This window comes from Anomaloglossus baeobatrachus, chromosome 2 (assembly GCF_048569485.1).
Source record: "Anomaloglossus baeobatrachus isolate aAnoBae1 chromosome 2, aAnoBae1.hap1, whole genome shotgun sequence".
Taxonomy (NCBI): Eukaryota; Metazoa; Chordata; class Amphibia; order Anura; family Aromobatidae; genus Anomaloglossus; species Anomaloglossus baeobatrachus.
The window spans coordinates 720745762-720763055 of NC_134354.1; the positions used below are offsets into that span (position 1 = coordinate 720745762).

At 43.9% G+C, this 17294-nt stretch overlaps 1 protein-coding gene across 2 annotated transcripts in view; it reads right to left on the reverse strand.

Annotated features, from left to right (window-relative positions):
- Positions 1-15858, reverse strand: part of FRY (FRY microtubule binding protein) — a 645836-nt gene extending 629978 nt beyond the window's left edge. Inside the window, exon 1 of one of the 2 annotated variants that reach the window (XM_075337351.1) lies at positions 15767-15858. The gene's annotated coding sequence lies outside the window, so the exon portion shown is untranslated. The remainder of the gene's footprint in view (positions 1-15766) is intronic. The other variant, XM_075337349.1, reaches the window with a different exon arrangement.
- Between the last annotated feature and the right edge of the window lie 1436 nt (positions 15859-17294).

The window sequence follows — 17294 nt, forward strand, 5'->3', positions numbered from 1 at the left end:
TATCGCAGCTGCGACGGGGGCGGGGACTATCGCGCTCAGCATCGCAGCATCGGCTTGCAATGTCGTAGTGTGCAAAGGGCCCCTTAGAAAGTGACTTGTTTCACCCATAAACCCCTGTCTAATCCAGTGAGTCGGAATTTAAGAGTTTGTCACATGACCTTGAAGAGGAAACCCGGAGGATGGTACGTATATTAATGCACATACACTACATGATATAAATAAGTAGGATTGGGGGAAGAACAATTGTTGTGAGTGCTTTTTTTTGAACACGGCGTTATGTAAACACAGGTGCAGCCACCAAGTTTTCCCACGTGAAGACACCACAGGAAGATGCTTGTGAATCTGTGGTGGCGCTGCTGGCCTCTTTCTCTATATTGTGAAGAATGAGCATCTCACTTCTTTTAACTTGTTTTTGGGCCCAGAAGCGGTTAATAGAAGTGGCATAAGATGGAATATGTGCACAACAATGTTGTTTTAACCCTGCTGTGCTCTACGTTCATTTTATGGGGCTCTTTCACGTCGGCTTGCAGGTGCGAATCAGCCTGAAAAAGATGCTGCGTGACATAGCTGAGCTCAGAATTCCCAAATAGGGTTTTTGAAAATGGGTTTTCTAAACCAGTAAACCGTTTTAATACTTTCACGCAATAAATTGATGTTTAATTACTATTTCAATTATTAATTATATTTTAATTATTGAAATGAGTGAATTTTAGCTGAAGTCCAACGTCATGTAGGGCCACCTGTTTCATTAAATGATTTCTTACATGTTTCCTACAGCACAGCTTGGAGATGCCTTATGTAATGCATCTGCCCTAGAAACTGCAAGCAAGCTACAGAGATCCGACATAAAAGCTAAGGTTGTTAGCATTTCCTACAATTGGTTACTCTATTTTCCAGTATAGTATAGTTCATCTGATGAGACTCTTCCAGATTTTTAAAGGCAATCTATCTCATGATTTAAGCTGCCCAAACCGCGGGCAGCATGAATCAAATTCTGGTTGCCAGATACTGTATATTTTTTCTGAAATGCTCCAGTGTTTTAAAGAATATATCTTACTTTAAAGATCTCCCATAGCGACGGCCTGTCAATCACACTCAGCAGTTATCGGGGGAAGATCTGTCCGGGGGCCTCGTCTAACTAGTGTCGTCTCTGCCTTTGGTGTCCGGGTACTGTAGCCTTTATGAAAAAAAATAACCTGGCTGCAATCATACACCCAAGTTCTGATTCATGCTGCTCATAGATTATGGCGGCATAAATCAGGTGACAGGTTCCCTTTAACATTGCGAAGGTTATCTGAGGGCATGTGAGGCTGTATACCAAGAACCTGGTATAAGGCTATGTGCGCACTTGTGCGCTCTGCACCGCACCTAAAAGGTGCGCTTCAGAGCGCAGCTGAAAATCTCCGTTCTGAAGCGCATGGTGCCGGCAGAGAATGTGCGCTCTGCATGCTGCCTCTCCCTATAGACAGCATGCAAACCGCACGGAAGAAGTGACATGTCACTTCTTAGAACGCAGCGATTCGGGCAGCAGCCGAATCGCTGCGTTCTAATATGCCACGTGCGCACGGCTCCTGCACAATCTCCATAGACTGTGCAGGGGATGCAGGGCGCATGCAGTTACGCTGCGGTGCAGAACACAGCGTAACTGCATGTAATACGCACACGTGCGCACATAGCCTTAAGAGAACCAAAACGTCAACATAAAAAGCACATCATAACCTTGTGCCCCCAACCCGTATAAGCAGGCTACTACATCCAAGAATGCCCACTTTACCCCCATTCAGTATTCTTACATTAAGCACACTTACCACACTTTTGTATCCAGCTTCAAGCACCAGTCACACAGAGTTTTGCACAAACTTTACCAATTGACAGTAGAGTAGAGAAGTGTTGGAGGTGAAAGAGAGAGGAGGTCAGGAGCTGGGCTCCTTGGTGTACTAGGTGGCAGACATTGGTCTGGGCCTGGTAGGAGCTGGACCCCAGTCGCAGGGGATTGTGACAAAAGGCACGGACTGTCGAGGAGGACAACCATCGGCCTTGTGCCATCACCGGGCTGGGGCCAGGGTACGACGGGGTACGTGGACCCTAAGCTGGGAAGTAGCTTCAGGCGCCTGGTAATTTACCCGATGAGGACAGAGCCTTCAAGATCCATTCTACACCCACTCCAAAATCGGGGTACTAGCGCAACGAGGGGGAGAGGACTTTCCCACTGCATAGTCCAGAAAATCCCAAGCGTGAACCCTGAGAGCAAGCTCACTCCGTTAGCCATACGGGTGAGCGGGACCCGTTTAGTTTTAAGCTAAAAGGGACCAACTACAGAAAAGAGGTGCCAAGGTCAAGGTCACAGGCTAACAAGCAACACCAATGGGCACGGGATCCAGGCGTGCTCCCTCCCTGCTACAGTGGCATCAAGAACTTTGGTTTACCACGGTTGTCAGCATCAGCGTTATTGGACTGAATGAGTAATTAACCCTTACCGGCCTGACGGCACCTCCCCAGCGCCATCACCGAGTGCCGGGGCATTCTCCCTACCCGTGGATGGGTTAAACACCTGGCTGCCCATACCATCGCCACCGGGTACTCCCAGCCGCAGCTGTGGTACTTCACCGTTACCACACATTACGGGTGGCATCACAAACTTTCCACATCATCCCCTGTACATAGCCCCCCTTTATTTTAGTGGCCGCAAGAAGACACATAAGGTCAATGACATGGCCTGCAAATAGTCCGGATCTCAATCCAATTGAAAATCTTTGTTGGAAGTTGAAGAAAATGGTCCATGACAAGGATCCTGCAAAGCTGATCTGGAAATAGCAATCAGAGAAAGTTGGAGCCAGATTGATGATTAGTATTGTTTGTCACTCATTAAATCCATGCCTCAGAGACTGCAAGCTGTTATAAAAGCCAGAAGTGGTGAAACAAAATACAAGTGATGTATTGGAGTGTTCTTTTGTTTGTTAGTTTTTCATGACTCCATAATTTTTTCCTCAGAATTGAGTGATTCCATAACTTTTCCCCTTGTTTGGGCTTGAAAAGTAACCTTTACTGGCTGGCACGTTATGTTTTCATGATTTTTCTTAGTGTTTCTTAAAGCCAGAAAGTTGCCATTTGAAATGACTTTAGTTTTGCGCCATGTCTGTGATCTGCTTTTTTAAAACAAAAGTAAACAACTGAATGAACATCCTCAGAGCCAGGCGAGTCCAAAATTTTTGCCAGGGGTTGTATATGCCAGCACCACCCTGTGCCTGTAGAAGGGGGGCTAAATGAGCGTATGGTCGATTTCACACCTTCGACATTCCCATTCCAAGTACGGACCACCATGTTCAGACCACCTGCAGGTTTCCTGACCTGAATGCTCACAGAGATATACGAGATTTGACTTTGGGTCAGCAGACCTATGACCGGTTTAGATACTGATCCTTTGATCATGAATGTTGAATGTTAGGTACCAGCTTAATGGGCACTTTGCACACTACGACATCGCAGGTGTGATGTCGGTGGGGTCATGTCGAAAGTGACACACTTCCTGCATTGCTATCGACATCGTAGTGTGTAAATCCTAGATGATACGATTAACGAGCGCAAAAGCGTTGTAATCGTATCATCGGTGTAGCGTCGGTGAATTCCATAATTACGCTGACGCGACAGTCCGATGTTGTTCCTCGCTCCTGCGGCAGCACACATTGCTGTGTGTGAAGTCGCAGGAGCGAGGAACATCTCCTACCTGCGTCACCGCGGCTCCCGTCGGCTATGCGAAAGGAAGGAGGTGGGCGAGATGTTTACATCCCGCTCATCTCCGCCCCTCCACTCCTATTGGCCGCCTGCCGTGTGACGTCGCAGTGACACCGCACGACCCACCCCCTTAATAAGTAGGCGGTTCGCCGGCCACAGCGACGTCGCACGACAGGTGAGTGCATGTGAAGCAGCCGTAGTGATAATATTCGCTACGGCAGCTATCACAAGGATATCGCAGCTGCAACGGAGGCGGGGACTATCGTGCTCGGCATCGCAGCATCGGCTTGCGATGTCGTAGTGTGCAAAGTACCCCTTAGAGTTAAAAATACTATTAATGTAAAAACCATTAACCATCCCCTTAATAGCAGCCTCCATGCGCTAGTGATCCACACTGATCCTGCAGTGATGATGTCACATACATAATGCAGCCAATCACCGGCCTGAGAGATTGGTTGAGCAGTCAAATGACTTACGTACGTGATGTCATCCCTGCCGGACTGGTCTGGATTACTGGAGCCGCAGATGATCAATGGTTATTATGGTTTTTATGCTTTTTCTAAAAATCTCAGACGACCCCTTTAATTTAGCGTTAACATTCTGATAATAGAGTTGCTGACAGAAGTTTCCATAGAAACAAAACGATCCTCGTCATGTTTCATTTATTTCAGTAATCGATAAATTATGTTTTAATCCGTGAAATAACGAGATAAACCTTTAAACGTGCACAAGTGGTAAAAAGAATGACTGGAATGAACATGGTGGAATTAGGAGAATAACATCATGTCTACAGCCTCACCCGGTGATATCCATGAAGGTATCCCATAAATTTAAAGGGATACTGTCAGTCGATACATGTTACATGTGCATGAGTCCTGGTCTTCAACAGATTACTGCACAGAGCCAGTACAGACCACCGATACAGACACTGAGCAATCAGGGAAAGCCAGCAAACGTGAGCTCAGTGGCAACTTATGGAGTTGTGAATTAAAGTAGAAAATTAAAGGGACTTAAGATTATTTTCAAAATTATTGTAGACAAGGGATATAAGGATACAAGGTACAGTGTTCTGCTCAAATTACGTCATGGAATTCCAAACTTTGCGGTAGATACCTTTCGCCTGATACCTCTAGAACATGACTAGCACTATTTTTGGGAATCTGCATTAAAGTAAATACGTTCCCTGAAGAAGAGGTGAAACGCGCGTCGGGACACTCGGGTGTGACACAAACCAAGCAGTCAACTGGTTAGTGATTAATACAACCTTAATAGAAATAATTTGAATTGGTTTTGTTTAGACTAACCTAATACTACTAAGGGAGGAGTATAAGGTATAACCTACTAGTGACATAGTGCAAACCAACTTACTGTGAGTTCAACTAATTGATTATTGGATGCTTTATAGTTAAGGATCTTTCCCTATATCCCACTACCACCATTGAGGTTGTATAACCGCCTTTGTATAATCACTTTTTTGAATCTGCTTTGATTGTAATCTTGCCCATACTGTGCACTACTTGCTTGTTTTTTAATCATGTTTTAAATTGATATGAATAAAATATATTGTTGTTTAAAAAATTGGATCAATACCACTATTTTTTCCGCTGAGTTTCTATGTAAATTGGGTGGTTTCCGTGATTTTGCTTATATAGGTCGTGTGTAGTGACTAATAGATATATGATTAAAGTAAATTGGGCTAAAGACCCTTCATGGCTCCAAGACTGAGCTAAGTGTCTTTGCAGAGCAGAGACCCTACTATGGGAAAATAGTCTTGTGTCAGTCCTACAGAGTTGATACTGTATGTGTCAAAGTTCTTTTGCTTAACTTTTCAAGAAGAAACTAAGTGGAAACTCTAAAATTTTGAGGAGTTTTGAGTTCTGGAAGAGGATTTAGAGGGTTTTTGTGTAGAGATGAACGGACCCATGGATGTTCGGATCTGGCTGAACTTTAGGATTTCATTTTGGTACCCGAACTTGACTTCGAGCCCCACAGAAGTCAAAGGGGACCCAAACTTTTGTACTGTAAAATGGTCGTAATAAGGAAGTAAAATGGGGGTAAGAAGAGGACAATTGTCCTGCAAACAAATGTGGATAGGAAATATATAAATCATTTAAAGAAATGGTGTGGGGTCCCCCCTATTTTTAATAACTACCCAAGGTAAGTAGACAGCTGCGGACTGGTATTATCAGATTGAGAATGTCTGGATTATTTAGCCCTACCCAGCCTAAAAATAGCAGCCCCTAGCCGCCCCAGAAGTGGCGCGTTAGGCTACTTTCACACTTGCGTTGGACGGGATCTGTAGCATTGCGTTGTGTGACGGATGCAACGGATGCGTTGCATATAGTGGCACAACAGATGCTACGGATCGTACAAAACAACGGAAAGCTTTTTTTTTTTTTTATTTATTTATTTTTTTCTTCTTTACAGTTTTACCGGCAGCAGACTATTGTGAACGATCAGCTGATCGCTCTCAATAGCCGGCGGCCGGGCGCTTAGCTGAGCGCTCTCAGATGCCGGCGGCCGGTCGCTCAGCTGAGCGCTCTCACATGCCGGCGGCCAGTCGCTCAGCTGAGCGCTCTCACATGCCGGCGGGTGGGCGCTCAGCTGAGCCATCTCACCTGCTGGCGGCCGGGCATGGCGGCGACCGGTCGCTCAGCTGAGTGCTCTCACATGCCGGCGGGCGGGCATGCCGGCGGCCGGTCGCTCAGCTGAGTGCTCTCACATGCCGGGCGCTCAGCTGAACGTTCGGCCACCGAGAGACAAAATAAAGATTGTGATATAAAAAAAAAAGAGCATGCGCAGTGAAATCCTACGGATTGCGCTGCTAAAAAAAAGTTACATGCTGCAAGTTAACTATTGAACCTTTTTCTCACAACAAGATTCCATAGGATTTGATGGATGCCATGGAACATTACACCATTGGATTTTTTTTTAATTAATAAATTGGTGAATGAGTGAGTGTGGGGAGTCTTTATTGAAATAAACCATTTTTTCCTGAGTTTGTGTGTTTGTTTTTTTTTTCTTTACATCAACCCCAATATGTCACCCTTATTGCCACCACACCAGTGCAATTGGGAAGAGGACGCGGAAAGCACCAGAATTGGATGTGCCACTTCTGGGGCAGCTGTGGGCTGGTATTTCTAGGCTGGGAGGGTCCAAATAAATAAGTGCCTTCCCAGCCCGATAATGCCAGCTGCTTTACTGTTTTATCAAAAAGAGTGGGAACCCCACGTAGTTTTTTTTTTTTTTTTCAAATTATTTATAAGTTAAACAAGGTTAAAAACACCCGTGAGAGGCGCTAAAGGGCGCAAGTGTGCAATATGTAAAAGCAATCTTTTAAGCACCACTCTACATATCTAACAGAGGTCAAAACAAGTATTGTTGTTTGGCCTACGATGGGTTGGTATATATGCTCTGCAGAAATTCAGTAATGCATAAAAAAAAGTATTGTCTGGTATAGCTTTGAACATTGAGAGGCAATGGCCATCGATTAGAGATACACGGTACATCAGGAACTCCTCTCATGCCTTGTGAAAGAGCAATGTTATACAGATTCTTGGCAGCTCATGATAAGACCGCTTAGTAGGCCGGTAATGGGAGACGATCAGCATGGGAGTTCTTTACAGTATTAGCAGGTACATTTTCTGAAGTGGAAAGGGTAGTTAACTCGTCACAAACTGAATTCTCATGTTTTGCGCATATTACATTAGTAAGAGGATCATAGTAGTTTATATACTTTTGATAGGAAACATACGGTATTTCTGGTGCGATGTACGTATACTAAGTGGGCAACAACTAAGAACAAACTGAACAAAAGAGAGCACAAAGGACCACTTAATGTAGAGACATAGACCCTGATTCCAGCGATGTGTCACTTACTGAGCTGTTTACTGTAATTCTGATAAAATCAACGTTTTCTCTGCTGCAGATCTAGCAGTTATACAGAGCTCATGAATATGCTGGACTACCTGGCAGCACGCCAGGTAGTCAAACATACAGGACTACATGGCAGGAGGTTTACTAAGTCCTACAGTGATAATCTCCTGATGTGCCTATATAACTGCAGCAGGTAGCTTAGTAAGTGACATATCGCTGGAATCAGGGTCTCTGTCTCTACATTATGCTGCTCTCAGTTTGGGTGGCAACACCCAGGTGACAGATTCCTTTTACAATTTTGTTAATTTCTATCGGAAACAGTCAACAAGTTGGTTGATAAACACACCCCTGACAGGTCAGCTAATATACTTATAATATACTTATAATGCAGTGCTGTGGTTACATTTACCTAGGTCAGATTATTGTACAATGCCTAATGCTGAGAGAATTAAGTAATGAAAACAGCAGAATTGGGAATGTAGCTCTTGACTCTCTTATTAGCAAGGTTATTAAAGGGAATCAAACAGCATGTTTATGATATGTAATCCTAGAGCAGTATAATATAGGGGCAGACAACCTGATTCCAGGGATGTGTCACTTGCTCAACAGCTTGCTGTAGTTTTAATACAATCAGTATTTTATCAGCAGGAGATTATCACTAGAAGACTAGACGTTCAGGTCAGACAGTCAGTCAGGCTAATTTGTGTAAACCCCACCTTCACCACTAATTGGCTGCTTGCTGACAATGTACAGTGTATACAGGAGGCTGGAAATCACCAATCAGTGGTGTGGGTTTGGACAGACACAGCTCAGCAGTCATACCAATGCCATATCTACAGCAGAGAAAACAGGGATTTTATCAAAACTATAGAAATCAGTCTAGTAAGTAACACATTGTGGGAATCAGGCTCTCTACCCCTACATCATACTGCTCTCAGATTCCATAGCCAAAACATGCGGGCAGATTTCTTTGAAAGCTATTATTTAAGTGGGGTATTGAAAGTACTTTTTTATACAGGCTGGTTCTACAGCTTAGATATCTGGTATTTTTTTCTTCAGCATATTTGGATCAGTACACCATAATAGGACCGGGTCTGCATTAGACATAAATCTTTTAAGGGTTTTTCCAGGTATAATAAGTTATCAGGTATCCATGAGGGTCCAACTGCTATGACCCGCACTGACCAGGAGAACGGGGCACTTTTATCCCCATTAGGGTACGTGCCCACGATCAGGACCCAATGCGTCCTGGACGACGCGGGTTCTGACCTGAGGGGCCACGAGTCTCTTTCGCAGGAGACGGCAGCTACCCGTGCCCATGATCAGGGTTCGGGGCGCTGCGGTCTCTTGATGTGTTCTCCCTGCTGAGAACACTTGCATCTCTGCAGCAAAGAATTGACATGCTGCGGCTCAGGAAGCTGCACCACAGGTCAGTTTACGCTGTGGGAAAAACGAGCACAGTGGGCATTGGATTTCTAGAAATCCCATCTACTGTGCTTGTACTGTACATCGCAGCATTTTGGACACAGCTGAAACATGCTGCATCTAATACGATGTGATCCCTGATTATGTGCATGCACGCTGATGCGGGCGTCACACGAGACGAGCTATCATGCGATGCATTGTCGGGGTCACGGTTTTTGTGACGCACATCCGGCATCGTTTGCGACGTCGTCCCGTGTGACACCTCAGAGCGACGCTAAACGTTTGCAAATCGTGTGCAAATCGTTTATCTGACACTCATCGCTCATTTTTAAAAAATCGTTTATTTTTCTTTGCACCGGTTGTTCATTGTACCCGGTGTAGCACACATCGCTCCGTGTGACACCCCGGGAACGATGAACACAGCTTACCTGCGTCCTGCGGCACCCGCCAGCAATGCGGAAGGAAGGAGGTGGGCGGGATTTTTACGTCCCGCTCATCTCCGCCCCTCCGCTTCTATTGGCCGGCCGCTGTGTGACGTCACTGTGACGCCGAACGTCCCTCCCCCTTCAGGAAGTGGACGTTCGCCGCCCACAGCGAGGTCGCTCAGCAGGTAAGTACGTGTGACGGCGGTTTAACGACTTTGTGCGACACGGGCAGCGATTTGCCCGTGACGCACAAACGACGGGGGCGGGTGCGATCGCTCGTGTGACCACACTATAGATCGTACCGTGTGACGCCCGCATTAGAATGGAGCGGTAGTGCGTGTGATTGAGTGCTGCTCTATTCATTACATATGGGGCTACTGAGCACTGGGCTCAGCTTTTTTGAGCAACTCCATAAAGAATGAATGGAGAGATGGTTGGACCTGCTGTGTCATCTTGTAACAGGGATAAAAGTTCCTAACCTTTGGCTAAGTGATAACTTGTTTTAACCAGACAAACCCTTTAAGGTTTGTGACACCGACAGGAAAAGAATCATTCTAATGTACCATAATTGTATCTTTGCTGCTGTCTATATTATCACTGTCACTATTTTCCCATAGTATAAATTATTTGGTTACTTACAAAAATTATTATTATATCTTATTATTATATCTTAAAATGGCTAATAAGGAGAGGGAATCTGTATAACTGGTGCCTCATACAATGTAGGAATTATCAAAATGTAAATGAGACTTAAAGGGAACCTGTCAGCAGATTTGGCGACTATAAGCTGCGGCCATCACCAGTGAGCTGTTATATACAGTATTCCAGAATACTGTATATCAGAGCCCAGGCCGCGCTGTATAACGTAAAAATCACTTTTATAATACTCACCCATCGGACTGGACCACCGCCTAGGTGAATATTATAAAAGTGTTTTTTACGTTCTATAGAGCGGTCTGGGCTTTTATATAGAGCATTCCAGAATACTGTATATAAGAGCTCACTGGTGATGACCGCAGCTTATAGTCGCCAAATCTGGTGACAGGTTCCCTTTAAGTCTCATTTACATTTTGATAATTCCTACATTGTATGAGGCACCAGTTTATACAGATTCCCTCTCCTTATTAGCCATTTTAAGATATAATAATAAGATATAATAATAATTTTTGTAAGTAACCAAATAATTTATACTATGGGAAAATGTCTTCCATGGAGTCTGTATTATCTGACCATACGAGGGCTCACTCAGACATACGATTCTTGTGTACGAGTGCTATTTGGGTTTTTCACAGACAGCGCTCGTACCTGTGATATTCTATGGGGCTAGGGCTAATCACATGTCTGTGATTTTTCACGGACCCCTCAGTCTGGGGAGACAATTTATTTTGATCTGAAGGTCAGATCAAAATTGGCACTGCTAGTCTATCAGTCTGTGGAAAAAATCAGACGACACTCGGATGACTAATTTTCACAGACTGTCAGAATGGAAAAGGTAGGAAAACTTTCTTTTTTCTCTCCCAAGTACATCTAAGGGACACAGCGTGTGTGTCTAAGAAGGTGCTCTGGTCAGATGAAACTAAGGGGTACTTCTCACATAGCGAGATCGCTGCTGAGGCACGGTTTTTGTGATGCAGCAGTGACCTCATTAGCGATCTCGCTGTGTGTGACACTGAGCAGCGACCTGGCCCCTGCTGTGAGATCGCTGCTCATTACACACTGCTCTGGTTCATTTTTTGGCCGTTGCTCTCCCGCTGTGAAGCACACATCGCTGTGTGTGACAGCGAGAGAGCAACGATCTGAATGTGCAGGGAGCAGAAAGCCGGCATCTGGCAGCCTGTGGTAAGCTGTAACCAAGTTAAATATCGGGTAACCAAGAAAAGGGCTTTACTTGGTTACCCGATATTTACCTTGGTTACTAGCGTCCACCGCTCTCAGGCTGCCAGTGCCAGCTCCCTGCACATGTAGCCAGAGTACACATCGGGTAAATAAGCAAAGCGGTTTGCTTATTAACCCGATGTGTACTCTGGCTACGAGTGCAGGGAGCCAGCGCTAAGCGGTGTGCGCTGGTAACCAAGGTAAATATCGGGCAACAGCTCACCAGCGACCATGTAGCGACACACCAGTGGTCCTGACCAGGTCAGATCGCTGGTGGGATTGCTGGAGCTTCGCTAAAGTGTGACGGTACCCTAAACTAGAACTTGCAAAATGCTTTGTATGGTGGAAAACTAACACTGCTCATCACCTGAAAACACCATTCCTAGTGTCAAATATGGTGGTGGCAGCATCCTGCTGTGGGGAGGCTTTTCTTCAGCAGGGGCAGGGAAGCTGGTCAGAGTTGATAGGAAGATGGATGGAGCTAAATAAAGGGCAATCCTGGAGGAAAACCTCTTAGAGGCTGCAAAAGACTTGAGACTGGGGCGTAAGTTAACCTTCCAGGACGACAACGACCCTAAACATACTGCCAGTTGCTATAATGGAGGGTTTAGTTCAAAGCATATTCATGTGTGTGAATGGCACAGTCACAGTCCAGACCTAAATCCCATTCAGAATCTGTGGCAAGACTTAAAAATTGCTGTTCACAGACGTCTCCATACAATCTCACTGAGCTAGAGCTATTTTGCAAAGAAGAATGGCAAAAATATCAACTCTAGATGTGTGAAGCCGGTAGAGACATCCCCCAAAAGACTTGCAGCAGTAATTGCAGCGAAAGGTGGTTCTACAAAATATTGACTAATGGGGATGAATACAAATGCATGTCACAATTGTCACTTATTTTTAAAATATTTAGAAAACCCTCTATCATTTCCTTGCACTTCACAAATACCTGCTACTTAGTGTTGATATATCTCATACATCCCAATAAGATTCGTATAACTTTGTGGTTGTAACTTGAAAACATGTGGAAACGTTCATGGGGAATGAATACTGAGGTACTGTAGATAGCAAAATAAAAGGTTCCAAAAAATGAGATCAGCACTCCAAAGTTTGATTTAAAAAAAATAAATAAAAATGAAGGATTTTAATCAGCCCATTCATACGCGCTGATTAAAATCCGCTTTTTTTCATCATTGAACTTTGGGGTGCTGACCCCTATTTTTGGAGTTTTTCCTTTTATGCACAAGGTTTTAGAGAAACCCTTGGAGGCTATAGACGCATCTTTGCATATAAAAGTCTCAAAGAAAGAAAAAAATCCAGCACTACCTCCGCACTGACATCATATGGACACAAATATCCGAGGTGAAATAAGGATGTGTGCTGCTCACTTTAGAAAACAAGTGGTAGAATCCAAACAACGATGAAGAGAATTATTCAAAAAGGGACCTCACCATCCATAAAAGATTCCTTTATTACTCACATTAAAAGTCCAGGCTAGGCAGAGGATCAGAGGCACAGGGAGAACGGACTACAGCCGTTTCACGTGACTAGCATGCATCTACTGGTCCACACCTTTCAGGAAGATGTGGTTCAGAAGCGTGCGGAAGGTGTGGACCAGTAGAAGTGTGCAGAAGGTGTGGACCAGTAGAAGTGTGCAGAAGGTGTGGACCAGTAGAAGTGTGCAGAAGGTGTGGACCAGTAGAAGTGTGCAGAAGGTGTGGACCAGTAGAAGCATGTGGAAGATGTGGACCAGTAGAAGTGCGTGGACCAGTAGAAGCATGCGGAAGATGTGGACCAGTAAAAGCACGTGGAAGGTGTGGACCAGTAGAAGAATGTGGAAGGTGTGGACCAGTAGAAGCATGCAGAAGATGTGGACCAGTAGAAGCGCGTGGAAGGTGTGGACCAGTAGAAGCACATGGAAGGTGTGGACCGGTAGAACTATGTGGAAGATGTGCTAGTCACGCAAAATGGCTGTAGTCCATTTGCCCTCTGCCTCCGATCCCCTGCCTAGCCTAGACTTTTAATGTGAGTAATAGAGGAATTATGGATGGTGAGTGCCCTTTTTGAATAATTCTCCATCGTTGTTTGTATATTAAAGTGTTGCAGATAGATAGAAAGAAAGATAGATGGAGATAGATAGAGGGATAGATAGATAGATAGATAGATAGATAGATAGATAGATAGATAGATGGAGAGATAGATGGAGATAGAAAGATAGACAGATGGAGAGCTAGAAGGATAGATAGATAGATAGGTAGATAGATGAATAGATAGATAGATAGATAGATGGATAGATAGATAGAGGGATAGATAGATGGATAGATAGATGGATAGATAGAGGGATAGATAGATGGATAGATAGAGGGATACATGATACATAGATAGATGGAGAGATAGAGGGATGGAGAGATAGAGGGATAGATAGATAGATAGAGGGATAGATAGAGGGATAGATAGAGGGATAGATAAAGGGATAGATAGATAGATAGATAGAGGGATAGATAGATAGAGGGATAGATAGATAGATAGATAGATAGAGGGATAGATAGATAGATAGAGGATTAGATAGATAGAGGGATAGATAGATAGATAGATAGATAGACGGATAGATAGATAGAGGGATAGATAGATAGATAGAGGGATAGATAGATAGAGGGATAGATAGATAGATAGATAGATAGAGGGATAGATAGATAGAGGGATAGATAGATAGAGGGATAGATAGATAGAGGGATAGATAGATAGAGATATAGATAGACAGATAGATAGAGGGATAGATAGAGGGAAAGATAGAGGGATAGATAGAGGGATAGATAGAGGGATAGATAGAGGGATAGATAAATGGATAGATAGATAGAGGGATAGATAGATAGATAGAGGGATAGATAGATAGAGGGTTAGATAGATAGAGGGATCGATAGATAGATAGATAGATAGATAGATAGATAGATAGAGGGATAGATAGAGGGATAGATAGAGGGATGGATAGATAGATAGATAGATAGAGGGATAGATAGATAGAGGGATAGATAGATAGAGGGATAGATAGATAGATAGAGGGATAGATAGATAGAGGGATAGATAGATAGAGGGATAGATAGATAGAGGGATAGATAGATAGATAGAGGGATAGATAGATAGAGAGATAGATAGACAGATAGAGGGATAGATAGATAGAGGGATAGATAGATAGAGGGATATATAGATAGATAGATAGATAGATAGAGGGATAGATAGATAGATAGATAGAGGGAAAGATAGATAGATAGAGGGATAGATAGATAGATAGAGGGATAGATAGATAGAGGGATAGATAGATAGATAGAGGGATAGATAGATAGAGAGATAGATAGACAGATAGAGGGATAGATAGATAGAGGGATAGATAGATAGAGGGATATATAGATAGATAGATAGATAGATAGAGGGATAGATAGATAGATAGATAGATAGAGGGAAAGATAGATAGATAGAGGGATAGATAGATAGATAGAGGGATAGATAGATAGAGGGATATATAGATAGATAGATAGATAGATAGATAGATAGATAGAGGGATAGATAGATAGATAGATAGAGGGATAGATAGATAGAGGGATAGATAGATAGATAGAGGGATAGAAAGATAGAGAGATAGATAGACAGATAGAGGGATAGATAGATAGAGGGATAGATAGATAGAGGGATATATAGATAGATAGATAGATAGATAGAGGGATAGATAGATAGATAGATAGATAGAGGGAAAGATAGATAGATAGAGGGATAGATAGATAGATAGAGGGATAGACAGACTGCAGATGCTGAGCCCTCACAGGCAGTGTCCTCTCCTCTTGTAACCAGTCTGTGTCTTGTATTGTTCATGATTATTGTACTTTAGTGTCATTATTTATATCACTTTTTACATGTAAAGTGCCATGACATAAGCAGCATAATAATAATAATAATAATAATAATAATAATAATAATAGTGATGCATGTGTATAACCATAGATATTACCCTATAAAACTTTAAAAGTGTTGTTGCAAAAGATAAACAATTACAATCATAACAGTGATAACAACAAATCAGTAATACTTGTAGGAAAACAGCCAGTGCAGCGACAGCTGAGCCGGGCACATGTGAGGCTCACAGGACCCATTTTTTGGTCAGCTTTATAAGTTTGCTCCCAGTCCTCCACAATCCTAGGGCACATGAGTAATGGGCACAAAGTGGTTGGCAATACAGATGAAAAGCCTCCAGCCAGGGGTTCCCTGATATTGAACTTGTGCCCCCCAGTTCAGTAACAGACAGCAGCATGTGCAGTGGAGGAGCAGCTGTAACACTAGAGGCTCTGCCCCCTGTCAGTCACTGATCCTGAGCAGGACACAATGGGAGCAGGCTCCATAAAGGGCACACACAGGAGTCACCCCATGTCTCCGGGGTCGGTTACCTTTAGCAGGCAGAGGATGGGCTGTGCTGCTGCATTGTGTCTGTGCTGCTCCTCTTCTTGCTGTTCTATTCTTTAGCACAGCCAGTCCCCCCCTTGTTTCTCCTGTCAGTGTCTGCTCCACCTCCTCCAACAAGCCTAGGCAACCAGTCCCCATGTCCTCCACCCACAGCATCCTGATTGGACTCCATGCCTCTTACAGCTTTACTTCTCCAGCTTCTGTCAATCATCCCTGCAGCTCCAGAGTTTCAGCCTATACTGGTGGGGGAGTAGTGTGTGTGTGTGGGGGGGGGAGGGGGGGTGGAGGTGGGGGTCTTTATTGGGGAGCGGTAGAGGTAAATGACAAATGCACTTATTTCTGTCCTCATTGAATAACACACATAGGGTGCCTTTGTGATAATATAGAACACTCAGTAATAATCCAGACCATTCATCAAACGTTCCCCCTCCATGGGCGAGTGCTGGCCTAAAACCAGAATATTATTAATATACGGCATGGAAACATGGGGAGATAATCATCATTATCAGTCTCCACATTAATTCTGTCTGTTTGCTGTAACTGTGGCTGTGTAGCCCAATTATTCATTCGCCTCATATTGTAAAACTGCATGAAGTAGACAGAATTTAAGGCGTACCTGTCTCCTACACACCGGAGGAAGCTATTAGTTACGCTCGTTTATTAATGGCAGCAGGTAAATTACGTAAATCACGAATTAATAAGGGTTCCCTTTTGTGGACCCTCGCTGATTCACTATAAAGTGCTTTCGAGCAAACATCTACATTAATGCCGGTCACTTTTTACCAGGTGCCGAATACGAAATACCAATATATTAAAAAATGGGGTTCATTATACCCACGTCAATGTCAGTACGGTCTCATTTAGATATCAGTGATTTTTCTAATACACAAAAAAGTGACCAGTTCTCATCAGTGTGCTGGATCCGGTTTGGTCACTGTCAGATATCACCATCAGAGTTTCATCAGTTTTTCTCGTATCCGAACTCCCCAGTTTGATTCACAACTCGGATCAAAATTGGACACATCTCCATGTTTGGGTGAGACTATTCGGTCCAAAAAATATACAAAGCCTTATATTATAATAGATACAAGTTCTATGTGTTAAAAACATGGCTAGAATTCATATGTGAGAAACCGACATGTGAACAGTAAAGGCCCCGTTACACGCAACGACGGATCTAACGATATATCGCCGGGGTCACGGATTCCGTGACGCACATCCGGTATCGTTAGCGACATCGTTGCGTGTGACAGCAAGGAACGACCATTAACGATGGAAAATACTCACCTTATCGACACAATCGTTGATTGTAGAGCACACAGGTTGTTCGTCGTTCCCGAGGCAGCACACATTGCTACGTGTGACACCTCGGGAACGACGAAGTACAGCTTACCTTCGGCCACCGGCAATGCAGAATGAAGGAGGTGGGCGGCATGTTACGGCAGCTCATCTCCGCCCCTCCGCTTCTATTGGGTGGCCGCTTACTGATGCTGCTGTGACGCCGCACGAACC